Source organism: Cricetulus griseus, chromosome 8 (assembly GCF_003668045.3).
Source record: "Cricetulus griseus strain 17A/GY chromosome 8, alternate assembly CriGri-PICRH-1.0, whole genome shotgun sequence".
NCBI lineage: Eukaryota > Metazoa > Chordata > Mammalia > Rodentia > Cricetidae > Cricetulus > Cricetulus griseus.
This window is the reverse complement of record NC_048601.1, coordinates 74,525,901-74,544,767: the sequence shown is the minus strand read 5'-3', so window position 1 is coordinate 74,544,767 and position 18,867 is coordinate 74,525,901. Positions and strand designations below refer to the sequence as shown.

Here is an 18,867-nt window from a genome sequence, read left to right as displayed (position 1 = left end):
CAAACTCCAGTGAGTTTACATTCTTTCTAGATGCTGCTTCTGCTAGACTCAAGCTCTGGGCTCCACGACACCATCATCATCCAGAGAGGAATGGAGGAGGTTGCTGTTGTGTATAAGATGGCAGCACACCCCAGCCAGCCCTATTCTAGCATACAGTCATCTCCTGTTCCAGTAGGTCTTGTTTTTCCCATCTTTGTATCTTATTCCTCCGCCCGGAATCTAATCTGCCCGGAACCGCAGATTAGTCCCGTTTGTTTTTCTGGATTTTACTCACCTGTCCTCGGATATCGTTTTCTCTAGTCCAATTCTACTTTAGCTTCCTTCAACCTTTGGGTGGCATTTCTTCCCCACTAAACCTCCTTCTTTCCTAGCAACATCTGGGGGCTGCCAGGAATGTGGGGGCATTGGGAGTGTAACACACCTCCTCCTGCGAGTGTAAAACCCGCCCAAGTCCCTCACTGCTGAACTGGGGCACAGCCTAGCACAGCTCACTGACATGGGATGCTGGGCATGTCGGCACCTCTTCCGAGGGGCACGTGTGGGTGGAGAAGGGCCCTTCCTCCGGAAGCTATGAGTGGCTTGGGTCCACATGGGGTTCAGCAACCACGCAGAGGGAAGACCGTGTCCGAGAAGAAGGGGGAGGGGGCCCAGGGGGAGGCGAAAGGAAGGAGCAGGAGCAGGGGTGTGTGCATCGAAGAGGGATCCACCTGTAACAGGTTTCTCAAAAATGCAAGCAGTGTTGAGACCGGGCCTGGCTGGTCAGGAGCCAGCCCTGGGGACAGGGCCATCCCGAAGCTCGCGCGCGGCGGGGCCAGGGCCAGGGCCAGGGCCAGGGCTACGGGCCCCACACTCATGGCTTCTCCCCGCGGGGTCCCACCGCGCCAGGTTCCCCTGTCCCGCAGCATTCCCGGGACCCTTCCCACCTTTCGTGAAGGATGACAGCCGGAGCTTCCGGAAACGTCACCTCCGATGACACGCCCACTCTCGCCACTCCTGCAAGTACACTCCAAGGATTTAAGACCCGGTTTGGAGAACGAGTGGGTGGGGCTGGAATTTTCCACCAATGAGAACGAGCTCTGCAGCTGTCCTCTTGGCAAAAGAAAACGAACCAGGAAGAAAAGGAAACCCAGTGAATGAGGGAACGGAACTGAGGACCGATCCAGTATGTTTAAAAAAAATTATTCCTGCCAGTGGCTCCTCCATCGGAGTAGCAGCAATTTAACATTTCCTGGGGGATTGCTGTCTAGCTTGACACTCACGGCTCAGATGACACCTCTTCAAACAAAACTTCACCGAGTACCCATCTCAGCCGCCTCCCAGCCACCCTCTCTGTCAGTCGGTTCTGGGTTTGTTTAACTTACATTCAGTGTGTGTGTGTGTGTGTGTGTGTGTGTGTGTGTGTGTGTGTGTGTGTGTGTGTGAGTGTGTGTGTGTGTGTGTGTGTGTGTGTGTGTGTGGTGTGTGTGTGTGTGTTCGCGTGTGCCTGTGGGCAGGAGCGTGCTGCATGGGATAGTGATTGTCAGAAGACAACTTGTGGGGCAGTTTCTTTCATACCTTTTGGGTTCTTTGGGTTCTGGAGACTGAACTCAGGTCACCAGGCCTGGCGACAAGTGCCTCTACCCTCTGTCCCATTTCACTAGCCCATGTTGGTCCTTTTTTTTTTAAAAAAAAAAAAATCCTCTTCACAGTCCTCTCCACCGTGGGATTCTCCTAAAACATGATTTCTTGAAAGAAGGGAGATTTTCTGACAAATGGCTCTATCCTCAGTGCTCACATGGTTTGTGGTCCCAAACTCAATACATATTCTTGGATGTGCAGGTATTATTGAGATAAAGGTTGTCTCACTGTCCCCAAGATTACAGGGATGGACTGATCAATTGTGAGAGTGGGGACGACAATGACAGGCTGATCATTATGTACTTGGGACCAAATCTCTATGAAAACGATCAGAACTAGGAGCAGAAGGCAGTGGGATGGAGCACCCTTGTCAATTTAGTAAGTGTCTGCAGGAACACTGGAGGGACAAGTTCCTGCTATGAAAGGCTGCCAGAGAGAAGGGCTGAGGTGCAGCAAAGGGAAATCCATCAGTATGAACCTTGAGCTCCCTGCACCACAGCACTGCACAAGCCTGTCTTAATGCTTTGCTGAGGAGTGATAGTGTTTGTGAGGAGACGTGTGATGTATTCTAAAGTCAAACTGGTCCCGGTACTGACCTCTTTGCTGTGAGCCCATTGGGACTGAAAACTCAGGGAGAAGATGTGGTTTTATGGGTTCAAACACAAGAAAGGGCAGCAAGGTGTTGAATTTGTGCACTATTGTTGCAGGCAATAATACCTGATACTTTTCTCTAGCTATAGAACACATGCCAATTAGCTGGCTCACGTCTCCCAGTGCAGAACTCTTAACAACACTGAGATGGGCTTGTGGCTCTGAGTTCCATTTTGTTGAAGGCAGGCTTTTCCTGTCATCAAGAACTTATTAGTTAGGAAATTAAGTTCTTGCACTCATTGGGAAGTTCTTCAACATGTATTTGTCTTGTTAAAATGAATGCTTAAACCAGATATGATGGTGAAAGCCTGTAAGACAGACATGGAAGTCCCTCTTTCCCCAGGCTCTTAGGTTAGGGAGATCAATGTTTAAGTGTTCACTAATAAAGGTATTTATCACTCACATAAGATTTTCTCCATTCTATCACATGGGCAGAATCTATTCTTGGGGAGAGAGGTAGACCTCTAGATTGAATTCATCTGATCCATGTACTGCTGGAAGCTTCTAAGAACCAAACAATGAGATAAAATTTTTAAAATATCTTTAACTTGGGTCAGGAGTGTCAGGAAGTTCATTGGGTGTCTCTCTCAGGGGATGATGTGGTCTAAAACTCTTATCTTTCACTTTCTTAATAATGCTACTCTTGGTGCTGGGCTAGGTCAGGTTGGGCATACATCTATTTCTCTTCCACTTACATCTTTCTTTGTTGTGGGAAATATTTGTTGGAAAAGCCATTGTTTTGCATTCTTAAACTCACAGATGTCACTTCCTGTCACTTCCAGAAGCAAGGCTTTTTCGAGTATCTAGATGCTCTAAAAAGGTCTCTGCCCACTAGAAGCAAGCAGCAGAAAGCCAGAAGCAGCAGACTGCAAGCTTTCCTTCTACTGGGTGGAATTCTGCTTGTACTCTGCTGTTTTTTAATTCTCTAGGCCATGTAGACATCCCACCAATCGGGTCTTTCATGCTTAAAAAGTGTCAAAGATGCTTTCCTTGTCCTCATGTTTTTGTTTTGTTTTGTTTTGTTTTTTTGTTTTTTGTCTTTTGACACACTGTCTCTGTAGCCCACCCTGGTCTGGAACTCACCAGGTAGCCTGAGAAGGCCTCAAATGCATGAGAGATTCTCCTGCATCAGCCTCAGAAGTGCTAGGATCACAGGTGTGAGCCACCTGCCCAGCTCCAGTGGGTGCAGCCGGTGTGGCAGTTATAACTGACTTCTGTTTGCAAACTGCCAGTATAGAATCTTGACCCTCCAGCATTCTGTACCAACTTTGGGTGCAGGACCAGGCAAAAACCCGAAGATCTGGAGAAAGAAGACATTAGTGAAGGCCAGGTAAAGTACAGGTCCAGAAAAGGGGGGGTTGTATGAATGTTTTGTTGTTGTTTTACCATGGGAAATGAGCCAATACACCTTGCCTCCTTTTGTATTTTCAGAACTGGCAATTTGATGTTTTATATATCAGGAGAGTCCAGAAATGGTCATGAAATCTGCACACTGAAGAGAGAATCTGAAGCATGTTTTCTCATGTTATGTCTCCCATTAGCATGCGTGTAGAATGTAGGTCATTTTTCATGGTTCACAAAAACATTTGCTTACACATAGTTCATATTTAGTAACCTAAAAAAACCCAACAAAGATACTGCTTTATCTTAACTGTATCCACTTAATTATCTTAACCCATTTAACTGTATCCTTAAATATTTTTTGAGATGCTAGATATTGAACCTAGGGCCTCATGCACACCAGGCAAGTCCTCTATCAATAAGCTATATTCCAGCTCAACAAAGTCTCCTTTTTTGTTTTGTTTTGAGACAGGGTGTCTCTGTGTAACCCTGGCTGTCCTGGAACTTACTCTGTTGAACAGGCTGGCCTCCATCTCAGAGATTTGCTAGCTTCTGTCTTCCAAGTGCTGGGGTTAAAGGCATGCACCACCACACCTGGCCAACAAAATAATTTCATTTTGAGTAGTGCCGGGTGAAGCACTATAAGAGGAATGTCTGCTTCACAGAAAGCCTGGACTGCCTTCATCCTTCACCTAACCAGATTCTTTCATGGCCCAAGGCAAATCTATCTATAAGGGATGCCACCTTAGTCAGTTTTCATCACTGGGACAAAACACTAGAGGACATAACTGAAAGGAGGGAAAGTTGATTGTGGCTCACAGTTGCATATGTTTCAGAGCACCATTGCCCTCATCGCTTTGGACCAGTGCTGAGGCAGGTCATCAGCAGGAGGAGTCGGGGAAGGAGACTGATGTAGAGAGACTGGAAGGGGCAGGAATAAGATCCAAGCTTTTTTCTTCTAAGATTTAGTTCAGTGTCATATTTCATAAAACCCCTTTCCACGATGCTCCTGTGGGCTCTGTGAAGGGTCTTGGATTTGGGGCTCAAGGAGTTCACTATGGTGACCTGGCCTTTTGGCTACAAGATTTGTTAGGAGGCATTAATACAGGGTGGTGTCTAGGCAAGCAGACCATTAAGTTGGAGGCAGAGGTCTGAGTGCTTGGGTTAAAGGCCTGTACCACCACACCCTCTCCTCTGACTCTTTCTTAATTGCTGTCAACCACTGAAAGAGAAGTGGCCAGGCTCAACCTGAGTACTGACCCTGAGTTGTGATTAGGAAGGAGTCCTTCATGTCCACCTGCCCTGTCCTCAACCTCTCCACTGTCCTTTGATGCTAGGCAGGTAGAGTGATGATTTGATTTGTGGCTCCTTGCTACTCCAGAGTGGCAGTACCCAAATGTTGAGTGCCCAGGTTTAAATAGGACACACATATCATCCCCATCTCAAGGCTCAAGGAGACTGAAGCAAGAGAATGGCCAAAAACCCAAGGCCCACCTGGGTTACATACAGACCCTACCTGAAAAAAAAGTCACAACTAAGTGTCTATTCAAGAAATGCCAATACACTCCACACTTACTAATGCTACTATGCCAACAGGAAGAATGTCAGGGACAACAGGGGCAGAGCAGGACTGCCATGGCCACCTGTGTTCAGGACAGCACCTGAGAGGTTCTTGGCACCTGTTGATGGAGAAGCAACAGAACCTCAGGAGGTGAGTCACCTCCTCTCTAGTTGCCTTTGTTTGAGACATGGTCTAACTATGTAAACCAAACAGGAAACACACTGCCTGTCTTCCCATGTACCGGGACTACAGGTGTGAGCCAGTACACCCAGAAAGCTTTTGCTTTTTTGTCTTTTGGATGAGTTACCTCATTGCCCTGGGCCTCAGTGAAAAGGAAGAAGATATTAGCCGCCTTCTAGTCCTAAAGCAGCATGAAGTCCAGGACATTTGTTCCTCCCTCATTACTGAGTTTCCTCATCCCACAGTGAACTTAGAGCCTTTAGACAGTTTAAATTCTTCATCTACTTTGGCCAAGAACATGTGTGCATAAGCAAAGTTCCTCCCAGGCCCAATAGGCTCCCAGAGTGAGGCCTGGGAGGGCCATGCTCCAGGAGACTAAAGAACAGCAAGAAGTGCCTTCCTGGGCCCCACTTCCTTCCTTGGGTCCTCTGCCTGCTACCCCAGGGTCTGAAGTGCCTACCGAATAAGTGTCACTGTGCTTTGTCTTGCCTGGAACAGCTGAAGGCTGAGAGGAAATTCCATGTGCACTTGGTGAAAATTCCCATGCATTCTACTCTCTTGCAGCCCTGGGATTGCCAGGCACATCAAACTTCCACCAGGACTCTGTAGTCTCCAGGTCTCCTTCCTGGAGTTACCCCGCCAGTCTCCCAGTGCTGGGGGATGCAGAATGAGGGAGGGGCCTGCCTCAAGACTGGGCACACCTAGCAAGAGCCATGAGTAGGAACAAGTTTCAAGAGTCCTGTGCTTGTGGGTTACTCTTTTTCTTGCTTTTTAAAGAAGACTTTGTTTTACGTGTGTGGCCTTTGTGTAGGTATGGGCATTCCTGGTGAAAGCTCAGGTCACCAGAGGGAGTTAGATCCCCTAGAACTAGAGTACAGAGCACTGTGAGCCACCGAATGGGTGTTGAGACCCAAACACTGATTCTCTTGAGCACTGAGCCTTCTCTTGAGCTCCATGCACTGTCTTTAAAGTAAGTGCTGCTCTGGAGAGCACTGGTCTGTTGATCTAGGAGCAGGTACAAGTGGTGACCTGGGGTGCTCAGCCCAGTCCTGCACCAATAGAGCAACCTCTCTTAAAACTCTACACTAGCCTGCATCATGTTGGGTGGGTTGGGGATATGTCTGTGTCGCCAGGGCCAGCTGGAGTGTGAAAAGACATAACCTCTGTCTTCACCTAGGCCAGACCAGCAAGTAGCGGGGAGAGCAGAGTAGGGAAGGATAGAACTGGAGGAGTGGAAAGAAGAGGCTTTCTGGAGCAGGGATGGGATGGGAGCACATGCAAAGAGGACACCTACAGACCGACTTCCTGAACTCACCTAGCCAGAGACATCCACAGGGCCAGTGGTAAGAACACCATGCACGGTAGTGACCGGTTGGTTTGTAGAGAAGGGAGAGCTCACTATTCTCAGGCAGTAATAGCTAGTGCAATGCTTGCCACCCCTGGCTGTACTTGAAGGTCCTGGTAGGAATCATTCTCTGCCTAAGGTGTTCATTCTTGTCATGTTGGTCTCGCAAATTTCTAGGTGACCTGGAACACCTGCTCAGTTCATAAAGAAAAGTTGGACATTGGCTGCAGCTTCCCACACTGTCCTAGGTGTGGTCCTGGGTAAACTTAGCAGGGTGTTGTCTAGGCAAGCAGACCTTTAAGTTGGATGTAATCGGGGACTCTGGAAGGCGTCAATGCCCAAGCTGAAGATCTTGAGTCGTAAGAAAGTAAACACAAAGACCCACTTGAGAGAACACCTACATGGTGTCCTCATGCTGCTTCCACAGTTCATGGGTTGTCACAGAGAAATTCCAGTCCCAGGTGTGAGATACACCATATGCATTTTTAGTCAGAGAGGCCTAAGGCTTCCAAAACCATACCGGCTATTACTACTTCTCTAGGGTATACACCAGAATTAGATGGTAAGACCCTGTTATTGAAGATATTACAGTTTTGTCTTAGCACAGAGAGAAATCAACTAAAACTGGCTGGCAAACTTCCTCCTTGCTGCTTAGCTTTCTTTATGCAGGGTAGGGCTATACCTAGTGCTGGGAGAAAGCAGTCATCAGTGTTCTGACCAGCAGTGGATTCTGAATGCTGCCATACTGATCTGCGGGAGATGATGTGCCCCCAGATGCAACCATGGCATGATTGTTAGAGAAGTAACTGATTACTTTTTGGTTGAGATTTTGGCCACTTTGTGGATTATAATTCATGCCTGGTGCTTTAAATCTGGTCTTCAGTCCATATACTAGGTCATAAAGGTCCATGGGGAAACTTGCTACTGTCACTTTTCTAAATGAACATGTTGTGAAACTGACTCCTGAATATTTATGTCCATAGATGAGTGCTGCTTTTCACATAGGCCAGAGCATCTTCTCTTGCACGGGGAGTGGCTAATGCATAGGCAGACTCATTACTCATCAGAGGGTTGAGAACAAGTGTTGAGTACCTGGTCCCAAAATGAAACATCTGTATCTCTCTCTCTCTCTCTCTCTCTCTCTCTCTCTCTCTCTCTCTCTCTCTCTCTCACACACACACACACACACACACACACACACACACACACACACACACACACCCGACTTTACTGCTCAGGGGCATGGTGTAAAATGACACAAAAACAACTAATAGGTTGGAGGCTGGCCAGAAGTGCTGTGAAACTCCCTTCTGGACAGGACGAGGCCATTGCACTCAGGAAAGTCCAGCAGCTCTGCTAACCTCCACTAAAACTTCACAAGGGGGAGCTCTTCAGTGTTCCAACATTCATGGGGCAGGGGCTCATGCTTCACCCCTAACTGAGAGGAGGAGGAGTCATTTTTCTTCAGGGGTGTGCAGACTGGGACATTGCCCAGGATCCAATAGGACCCCACAAGCATGCACATGCAAAAAGCCCTGAGGAAACTCAGTCGCTTGTTCAAAGACAACTTGGCTTCAGGGGACTAGGCCCTTGACCACCAAGCCTGACAGTGTAATCCTGGGATCCCACATGATGGAAGCAGAGAACTGATTCTGGCCTAGTGCTCCACCCCATTCCTCCCTCTATGCCTCTCTTTTGCACACAGAGAGTAAACAAACATACATTTTTAAAACCATGAAGGTGTGGGGAGGTATTGGGAATAGGGGTTCTGGAAGGTGCTAGAGGAGGGTGCAAGAGGGCAGTGAGTGATAAATATGATCAAGATACATTAAAGACATAGAGAATAATTTCAAAGAGTAAGTTTTAAAATTTACAGCCCCAGGAGAGTCTTTAATCCCAGCACTTGGGAGGTAGAAGCAGGTGGAATTTTGTAAGTTCCAGGCCTGCCTGGTCTACATAGTGAGTTCAGGGCCAGACCTTGCATCACACTGAGATCCAGTCATAATAAAAAATCAAGAAAGACAGAAAAAGGGAAGGTGAAACAAAGAAAGAAGGAAAAAGAACGTAAGTAAGGCAACGTTGCCCTCCAGTGCCTTGTCAATCTCATTGGCCAACAATCGAATCCTCATTTTTCCCCCTTGGTTTTTTTCAAGACAGGGTTTCTCCTGGCTGTCCTGGAACTCATTTTGTAGACCAGGCTGGCCTCAAATTTAATGAGATCTGCTTGCCTCTGCCTCCCGAGTGCTGGGACTAAAGGTGTGTGCCACCACTTCCCTGTATCACATCCTCATTTAACATGTTTATGTGATGCCTGATTAGAGAAAAGACTCAAGAGCATGACACAAAAGTTAACTTTTATTGTAGAATTAAATAACACATTTTTAGAAATTACAACGACACTTAAATAAAACATGAGTTTCTGCGAACTTCATGGACAATGACTGTGTCCTGGGTAGCTCCCCTTTTAGGCAGGGCCAATATTAGCAGAAGCAGTGGAGAGAATGTGCAGCCAATCACAGTTCACGGTGAGCTGTTTTTGCCGGTCTACCTCTGACGCTGTGTTTGTCCTGTCATCCTTTTGCAGGGCACCAATTTTACTGGAGGACAGAAGCAAACACTACCCTCAATGATGAGGTCATCACAACTTCAGAGCAATTCCAGACTTCAAGGAAACATGTTCAGGCAAACAGAGTACTCTCTCTAGGCCAAACAGGTTTTTGTGGTGTGCTGTGTTGTGTTCGGTGGCCACAGTGCAGTCAGGAAGATGGTCATCAGGACGACTTGGTTGAGAGACTAGACATTCTGGATCAGCTGACATTGAGTATGAGGCAGGAAGGAGGGCTATCTCTTGCTGTTCTACATTTGACAAATATGACCCAGATCACAGAGCTGCAGCCATCTCCTCTTATCTCACAGAGCTTGTGAGGTGGTCCATTTGTTCGGAATTTCTTATCTCACAAGTGAAGCTGCACTAAGGAGCTTCAATAGTCAAATAGTCAGTGATCATAAGAAGCCAAAGGATCAAAGTGTGAAGAGTTTAAGCCCCAAACAGCATCCTCTAAGGTTCTGGTGGAAGCACAGCCAGTGCCATCAGTAGGATATTCTCTTGTAAGCTCTGACATCTTTCCCAGTTTCCATAGTGTTGGGGTACCAGACTCTAGTCAAGTATCTCACCTAAGGAGACACTGTGCTGTCTGTGTCAGGAACCTCAGTTTCTAGCTGATTCTGCATGTTGGCAGTAAGCCTCATCTGGGCTTACAGTCAATAAAAAATCAAGTTCACTCGAGTCAGAAACTTGACTTTACATGTCATCAGTTAGGTTTAAGTTCTGTGCCTTACTTCTTTAACAAACCGTTGTCTCTCACAGAAGCCCTCTGAGCAGAGTCAGACATGTAGGCTTGTGTCTGGGACTCTTTGGGACCACAGTCCCTCTTCAGTCAATTAGTGATTATGGGCACTTACAACCTGTGCTTTCGGTACCCTCAGACAGCCAAGGTAGGCTAGCAGTGGGTGCACTGGGCCCTTACAGCTATACTGGCTTCTGGCCAGAAAATATTTTAATCTTTAAACAAATATACCATTTAAAGGAATCAATTTCCAATTTCTATGGACTCCCAATGTTCTGTTCTACCTTGAAATAAGCTTCATTAATAGAGAGCACTTCAGTGTCTTCCTCTGGGCTCTGTGAATGAGCATAGTGTGCCATACATACATACATACATACATACCAGTGAACATACATGACACAAATTGAAAATATACACAGATATATACATACACCATACTCATATATAGAAAAGTCTCTATATATACAAACACATAGGAGCTCTACCTCTAGGAATTAGCACATTGATCCCAGGATCTCAACTTTTCTTCGGTCTCTGCGGCTGCATCCCTGGCTCTTAACATATTTTATGGGACAGGCTTCTGGTCCTCTCACTATGTTGCTGCATTTCCTCTGAATCCAAACTCAGTGGAAAACTCTGGGCTGATGTGGAGTAAAGTGCCAGAATCTCATTGATCTGAGGCTGATTCTACATCTTGAGAACTATCTGATCATGCTAACTGTGTTATAAAGGATGCAACCTGGGAGAGGAAACCACTTCCTAGGCAGGTGAGATCCTACTTTCTAGGCAAAATCCCAGAGTCAAATGTGCTTAATTTACCATCTGACATGGCTTTTCCCTTTGCATTTAGATAGCTTGACTGTTATGGTTTCAATAAGAATGGTCCCCATAGGTCATAAATTTGAGTGCTTGGTCATTTAGGATTGGCACTACTTGAGAAGGAATAGGAGGTGTGCCCTTTGGAGGAAGTGTGTCACTATCCAGTGGTATTTGAGGTTTCAAAAGCCCATGCCAAGCCCAGTGATTCCCTTTTCCTGGTGCCTGAGGACCCAGCTATTTCTCCAACACCATGTTTGCCTGCATGCCACCATGTCCCACAATGATGATAATGGACTGAACCTCTAAAACTATAAGCAACCTCAGCTAAATGCTTTTATGAGTTGCTGTACATTTACCTATCTTATATGACATTGATGAAGAACAAACTAACATTTAATGAGCATCAAGTAAGCTAATGGACCTCATACTTTGTCGATTACTTCTTTCCCACCTTACTGGGGAGGGAGTCCAGGCCTCAAGCATGCTGAGCTCACACTCTGCCCCTAAGCCACACTCCAGTCCTAATCCTTTATCCTCTCAGCAGCCTGTAAAGCACATAGTGGTAGTATCCCCAGATATCAGGAAAAGAGACAGGGAGGGTGAGCATCCTCACAGACAGTCAATGACCAGGTTTCAAATCTGAGAAAACCCATTTCCACTGCCCACTGCTTCCTAGATACACGGTCGTTGTGCATTTCTAGGATGGTGAGTGCTGAGGCTGAATTTGCAAGTATCAGTCCCATGTCCTGCCTGCAAACATGGCTTTGGTTTCTTACAGATACGTCCACAGAAGAGATGTGTGTCCTGTTTATGGGGATGGAACCCCTTTGTGGTCAGAATGTTGTTTCTTCCCATCCAAAAGGCATCCAATTCTGAAATGAGAAAAAGCAGACTCACAGTCAGAAGCTATGCCCCCACACCACCTCCCCGTCTCCCTTCTCCACCTTTCTCTCCTCCTTTCTCCCTTCTTTCCCCTTTCCTTTCCCCCTCTCTCACCTCTCTTTTCCTGGCCCTCTACCCTTCCATCTCTTTCGTTTAATCTCTTCTCCTCTCCTCCATCTGTCCTCATCTCTGTACAACTCTTCCTCCCTCCTCTAGGACTATGGACCTTCTCCTCCTATTCCTAGTCATCGTCATCCTCTTCCTAAACCTTGTCTTAATGCTATTGTCCTCATCCTCTTTCTCTCTTTCCTTCTTCTTCCTTCTCCCCCTGTCTCCCTCCATTTCTTTCTGTCTCCATCTCTCTGAGTCCCTTTCTTGCACAATAACCTACCGTGGCAGAGGAAGTCCAACAGTAGAAATGAGTAGGAAAAGGAACCAAGCAAAGAATTAGGTCTGTTCAGATCAATCAGTGTGAGAAATAAGAGAGCAAAAAATTCTAAATCTGGAGTCCACTCTTCCATGTGGAACAACTTCCAGGGCACAAAAATTATTTTACAAGAGAATTAAGGGTGTTCATTGCTTTCCCAACACTTCCTCTGCTAAGGAACTGGGAGTAAACTTGACATTGGGAGAGACAAGGGATTACACTCTATGCAGTGTCCAGAGTGGAATTTCTTCAACCTTTGTCTCTTGAGGGTTTATCTTAGAAAACCATCAGTGGTATCACCATATCTTTTAAGAGCAACTAATATTAATCAGATTATGCCCCTTAAAGGAAGCCTACTATAGCAACCAGTTAGGACACTCTCTGGGTATTATTGAGTTTTAAAACAGTTTTGCACCGTCGAGCATTTTGCTCTTGTATCTTCTAGACCTGAATCCCACATACTCACTGTATTTGGACAAACCACAATTGATTCAGGAAGCATTTTTTGGGAACTAAAATGGGTGTGTAAATCGACACTGGACAAAGCTGTTTGAGTTGGATGGGTCTGAAAACACAAGCCAAGCCAAGAATTCCCAGTGATCCAGCCAGTCACGTCTGATATACTCAGGTACAAGGAGCTTCAACAACTGGCCCCACCATGATCCCCCAAATCATGCCAGGGAAACACTCAGGTCTTCTAGGGAGAGAAGGAAAATGGGATGATCTGCTTTGTCCTCCTGATTCATGGAGCTCAAAATGAGCTGAGCTTCTCCCAGTTTCTTCCTAGCTAGTGCTTCACTGAGAACAAGATCCCTGTATCATACATGCTTAGTTCTGCCTGATGTCTAAACAGTAACCTTCCAAGCTTTGTTCTCCAGCCTCAAAACCCCTCTGCTTCCCTCCTGCTCACAGCAGACTCTGACTCCAGCTCCACCAAGAGTTCCCGTGACTACTTCAGACATGAGTTCAGCAATCTCTCGGGATCTCCAGCTCCATGTCTTCAATCCTGTCTCTGAGACCTGTGTGACTTCTCCCTGTGTGAAGAGGAGCCCCATCTGCCCTTCTGATGTGGTACTGCCCTACTGTCTTATCTCCCGTCCTGCACTGGCTCACCAGGTGTAAACACACAGATTAGTGCATGCCAGAGTGGAGATGAACAAAGAGGTGAAGTGGAGGAGGCCAGATGTAAAAGTTACACACCTAAGCACTGCATTTCAAGAAGTGAGAGCCAGGCAGTGATGAAGTACAGCATGTGGGGGGGGGGCACACTTAGGAGGTGAGAGCTAGAGAAAAAGAGGAAGGGAGGGATGGTGGGAGCAGGACAGGGATCAAACCCAGAGGGGGAAGTGGGAAATGTGGACCAGGTTCCTGGTAGGTTCTCGTTTCCTTCTCAGAGTGGTGTATGCACAGCGGTGTTTGGTCAAGGAGTCACTAAACTACACTGTTGGCCTGTGCACACTCACAAGTAAACCACATGTTATGCTTTTGGATATTTAATTAGAGATGAATATAAAAGCAAGAACAACTCAAAGCCCTGATGAAACCATTTCTCACCCATGTGGGCCCTCTGTAACACAGATGTCTGTGCTGAGAGCTCCTTCAATAGTCTCTTTCCCCCTAGCTCCAAGCCTCAAATGATGGTTTTCAGAGACCACACCATGGAAAGAACCACCAGATTAACTGTTTTTTGTTTTTTTGTTTTTTCCAAGACAACATCTTCCAGTCTAGAACAGGTTGGTGCAAAGTCACAATCCTCCAGTGTCACCCTCAGAGCACTAGGGTCTCAGCAGTGTGCCGTACACCCAGATTGATGTCTTCTTTAAACCTTGCAGCCTCTGCCCACCGTGGCCTAAAGCTCATTAAACCAGCATCCTCAATGAGCTTCAACTCCAGCAGGAGACCTGAATCCTCTTCCTGCTGGAGCCTGGCCCTGGGTCACATCCCGAATTCCCTTTCCCACTGCCCCTGCTGTGTGCCTTCTGTGAACCCATAGCCAGTCCCCCTGCAGCCTTGTTGCTCTTCCATCCCCCTCCCGAGCTGTGTTCCCTGCTCCCCTCAGTAGACCTCCTCTCAGCTCCCAGGGAATCACTGACTTCTCTTGCAGTCAGCTTTCCCCACTTCCCAGGTTTCCCGGGCCAGCTCCCTGAAGAAGTCTCCCTGTCCCGTTGGCTGCTTTCGCCTGGCTTCCCCTCCTTCCAACTGCCAGCAATGGCCCCGCAGACCCGTTGTCACACAAGTGCCCTAAATTCCACATGCCACCACTGAACCACCCTTCCAAAGTCAGTCCTCCTCTAGACGCCCTGCTCATGCTTGTGACAGGATCACTGCCGTCCCCATGAGACCAACTCCAAGTCTGCCCTGTCACAGACCCGTCAACCTCTAGTCCTCATTCCCTGGATCTCTGAAACCCCACATTCCCACACACAGCCATCATCCTCTCATCATCATCCTTAGCAGCCCCCAAACCTTACCTAAACGCCCCGTCTCAACCAGCCTTGCAACTCCTTCATTTTAACTTGTGGAGTCTGTTCTGGTCACATTATTGTTCTGCACAAATAACTTGAAGAGCCCTCCCTTTCCTCAAAAGCACTGCTGGTCTTCGTGCCCACACCTGACAATGGAGACCACGGCTCTGGGGGGTCATGTGGACACATCTCTGCATCCTTTTCTGATACCACCCACAAATCCCAGCCAGGAGGACTGCTCCATGGCAGGAGCACAGCACACCTGGCCAATGCTGACCCCTCCCCCAGGAGACTCCCCTGGGGTCCCTCTTTCCAACCTCCATACAGTCACCTCAGGTGTACCCTCTCTCCCTCTGAACCCCACGGTGCTCTGTATTCACCTCCTGAAGAATATAAGGCATGCTGCCTGATGTGAACAGGTGCTCACTTTCTGTGTGATCTCCCATTGTGTCCCCAGGAACAACATGCAAAGAGTCGTGATTTATACAAGGGAACAGAAAAGGATGAAGGCACAGGAGCCTGCCTCCCAGGTCAGCACTTGCTGAGATCTGAGTTCAGTTGTCTGTGATCTCTCCAAAAGCAGAAATAAACCACCTGATTGTGGCTATAGCTGTGACACCCCAAGACAGCAGCTTGTTCTATGAGTTTCAGGTCTTGAAACAAAACACCCAGAAGCACTCTTGGGAAGGAGCTGCGTTTCCTTGAAGGTCATCCTAAGTGTGCATGGTGTGTGCAAACACTGGAAAAGGTGATGGAGGAGCTCTTGGGTGTGCACAAAGCCAAGTGCTGCTCTCTGAAGGAAAAAAATGCAATCACCAGAATGAACTCCCTTGGCTTATTTAAATGCTTCATATATACAGCTTTTAGGCACATGTCTGTGTCTGTCCTATGACAGCTATCCTTTACCCTAACCTCAGTGGGAACTGGAATGCTGAAGAATTGCTTTTAATAACAGATGAAGATTAGAAGTGTTTTAAAGCCCTCAGCGTTGGGACACAAGCAGTCATGTGTGCTCAGACACAAAAGAGATGGAATGGCTTGACTCTGCTAAGAGAAAGACTTGGCCAATGTGCTTCTAAGAGATGGGAGGAGGCCTGCCCTTGGGGAGGTCAGATTTGCTTACATGGATCCAGCCTAGGGTGAGCAGTCCTAGTTCTTCCTGCAAACAGAATGGATCTTCCTCACACTTGTGTGGAATAATCAGGCTCTGTGTTCTGCTCAGGGATGATCACATGATCACATGTATTGTGATTTCCTCCTCTTTCACATGTTAATAGAAAAGAACTCTTCACATTTCCCTGGCACTCTCAGTCCCACTCTCTCGTAGACGAATGTGAAGCTCTACCCCACCCCACCCCAGTGAAAGGCTCTCATCTTTCTCCCTCATCTGAGTGTTTTACAATCTTGGCTATTTTGTGCTTTGCTGGGGTGCTGTATAAATCCCAAGATGCTGAGAGCAAATTGATGGGGGATTCCTTTGAGACCTTGGAAGTACAGGCCAATCAATGTGTTCATGCAGCCCTGAAAAGCTGCAGCCCAAGTCTCCAACTGTGTGTGAAGATGGCGCACTAAGCCTCGCAAAGCCACAGTGGCAGGGTTCTCAGCATAGCTGGGATCAGTCACCCCTTTCCTGATTATTTCTCCCAGATGAATAGGAACTGAACAGCTTACTCCTGCTCCTTCACTGCATTTTGCAAGTGTGTGGATTCCTGGCGGCACAGGCTCCCAGCTGGGGAAAGCTGACCCGCTCACCTGTGTCAGGAAGTGTCCTGGTCCCTGACTGCACAGGCTCCCAGCTGGGGAAGGCATCTGACTCTCTCACCTGCATCTGGAAGTGTAAGGATAGCTGAGTGCACAGGCTCCCAGCTGTGGAAAGCTGACCCGCTCACCTGTGTCAGGAAGTGTCCTGGTCCCTGACTGCACAGGCTCACACCTGGGGAAGGCTGACTGACTCTCTGTGTCTAATTGAGACACAACAATACACTTTGCAGATGCTCCCTTATTCAAGAAGAGGTTTTGACTCATGCAAGGCAAGACAAGGATCAGCCAATCCTTTAGAAACTTGCAAACAGCCAGACCTGGTGATAAATATGTGGCAGCAGGATGTCAAGACAAGCCTACTCAGGCTAAGAAGTCAGACAAAACAAACAGCAGACAGATTCACTGAGATATTCCAGAACTTTTGTTTTTTGCCGAGATATTTGAAATTTTTCCTTTTTAAAATCCTTTATGTATGATCTCTCTGTGTTAACAATTGGTGTGTATTTTGAAAACACATGTCAATGGGTAATCAAGGACACACAGGTGCTCCAGCACACTTGCAGATGTGAGCCAACTGCCTAGAGTGCTGCCCTTCCCTGGCCTTTTGGTCAGAGTCTCTTCTGTGCTTCTGCTGTGTCTGCCCAGCTAGCTGTGTGGTCAGAAGCCAGGGCCTCTCTGTCTCCGCATCCCCTTGCCTTAAGAGAACTTTGTATGCAGAGGTGGCCAACCCTACCCGGTGTTCATGTGCTTTCTGGAGATTCCATCCCAGGTCCTAACAAAGTCACTGCTCATGCTCCATCCTCGGAGTCATCTCCCTGGCTATACTTGAGGGTTTCCTATGAGGGTATCCCAAATGCTGAAAATAATCTCATTCAACTGAAATTCTCTTGACTTCACATCTCTCTCTGTGTCACAAGATTTTCTGAGAGTCCAGCTTTCAGAGAGTAACAGTGCAGCACAACACTTCCTTATGGAGATGATTTCAGTAGATACTTGTGATTCTTCAAATCTTGACAGAGCCTGTAAAAGGTGAGGGTCTGACTTCCAACATGTTTGAAGAAATATGACCTTGCTTAACCTATGTCAATGGTCATTTTTACAAGACAGTCAGGGTGGCAGGACACACAAACACAGCATTCATCACTCGAGGTTCTGTTGCCACAGCTGAGTAAGTGGATCCATGGAAGCAAAGCCCGAGGACATGGACAAGGGGACACAGCATTCTCTGTGGAGCTCAGTGCTCCAGGCTCAGACACCTGTCCACCAGCACTGCCTCACCTTACCAGTGAGCTACAGCCTCACTCCTGTGTGGCTGACCCAGATGCAATGGGGACCATGTCTATACAAGTCTTTTCCAAGTCAGAAACCTGTGGTGACTAACCTGGCCTTGTCAGCATCACACTTTCCCCAGGCTGAGTGGCTGATGCCGATGTGCTAGGGACTAACTCATCAGAGGCGTCCTCTAGGCCACCCCAGTGCTGGTTTGAAAGGTGTGGTTCCTACAGAAGAGGCCTCAGCCTTCGTAGGTGACCATGCTGTACCAGGGTCCACCTTCCCACTCTTTCTTTCTTCCCCACTATCCAAAGGCCCAGATGGACCAGAACTCCCCTTGGTAAGTTATTTAGATGGGTTTTGTAGGGTTTTCATTTTTTTTTCCAAAAGGCAAAAGTCCTCAAGTCACCTCATGGGCCCATAAGCTACACCATTTCCTCCTCTTTTCTTCTATTAAAGACAAATGGATATAGGCCAATACTTCATATCTCAGAAGATAAAGCCTTGTCGGTGTGGAGATGTTCAGGTCTGACATGCTAGCACAGAATCCATGCTTGCCTTGACACCCCTGGAGCCATGGAACACAGTCACCCCCACCACTTACTGAGTTGCTAGGTGTCTTCAGTAACAGATAAATCTCAATCTTCTCACCATGTGTGTGTGCGCGTGTATGTATGTATTGGCTTGTATGCATGCATATGCAGGTGTGTGGAGGTTAGCCATAGATTTATAGTGTCCTCTTCAGATATGGGCTACCTTATTTTCCTGAGTAAAGGTCTCTATAATTGGTCTGGAAACTCACACATTTGGCTCCTCTGGCTGGCCAGTGAGCCCCAGGGGTCAACCTGTAGCTGCCTTCTCAGTGCTGGGGTTGCACTCATAGCCCTGTATTAATGCAGGGTCCTTGGGATAAGCTCAGGTCCTCTTGATTGCGTGGCAAGCAATTTATGGGCTGAGATCTCCAACCTTTTAGTCTATGCTGTAATCTTGGTGCACCTTGTCTTGCCCCATGAACTTGGTGCCCCTTCATTGTCCTCCATAACCTATCATTCACAGTTATGTTCTGCAGCTGTGCTGATATGTGTGTTCTGTATCCCAAGCAATGCTGAACAGTTGAACCAGCTCCACAGGATTACATCTGTTTTGGCTGGCTCAGGTGAATTCCAATCAGAAATAAAGCCTCCACTTTTGCTCCTGAA

General features: G+C 47.3%; 1 protein-coding gene and 1 long non-coding RNA gene across 6 annotated transcripts in view; one reads left to right on the top strand and one right to left on the bottom strand.

Annotated features, from left to right (window-relative positions):
- Stambp (STAM binding protein) overlaps window positions 1-1,039 on the bottom strand; it is a 23,983-nt gene extending 22,944 nt beyond the window's left edge. Inside the window, exon 1 of one of the 2 annotated variants that reach the window (XM_027428810.2) lies at window positions 924-1,039. The gene's annotated coding sequence lies outside the window, so the exon portion shown is untranslated. Of the gene's footprint in view, window positions 1-274; window positions 539-923 lie in introns of those variants that run through there. The other variant, XM_027428811.2, reaches the window with a different exon arrangement.
- On the top strand, window positions 993-18,867 carry LOC103161620. 4 transcript variants are annotated; one of them, XR_003487553.2, is made up of 8 exons: window positions 993-1,162; window positions 3,330-3,598; window positions 3,700-3,823; window positions 5,206-5,320; window positions 9,280-10,809; window positions 12,616-12,798; window positions 13,083-13,241; window positions 15,093-18,867. It is a non-coding gene; the product is annotated as an uncharacterized LOC103161620 (long non-coding RNA). The 4 variants fall into 4 exon arrangements; XR_003487550.2 differs by having other exon boundaries at window positions 993-1,331; XR_003487551.2 differs by having other exon boundaries at window positions 993-3,598; window positions 13,086-13,241.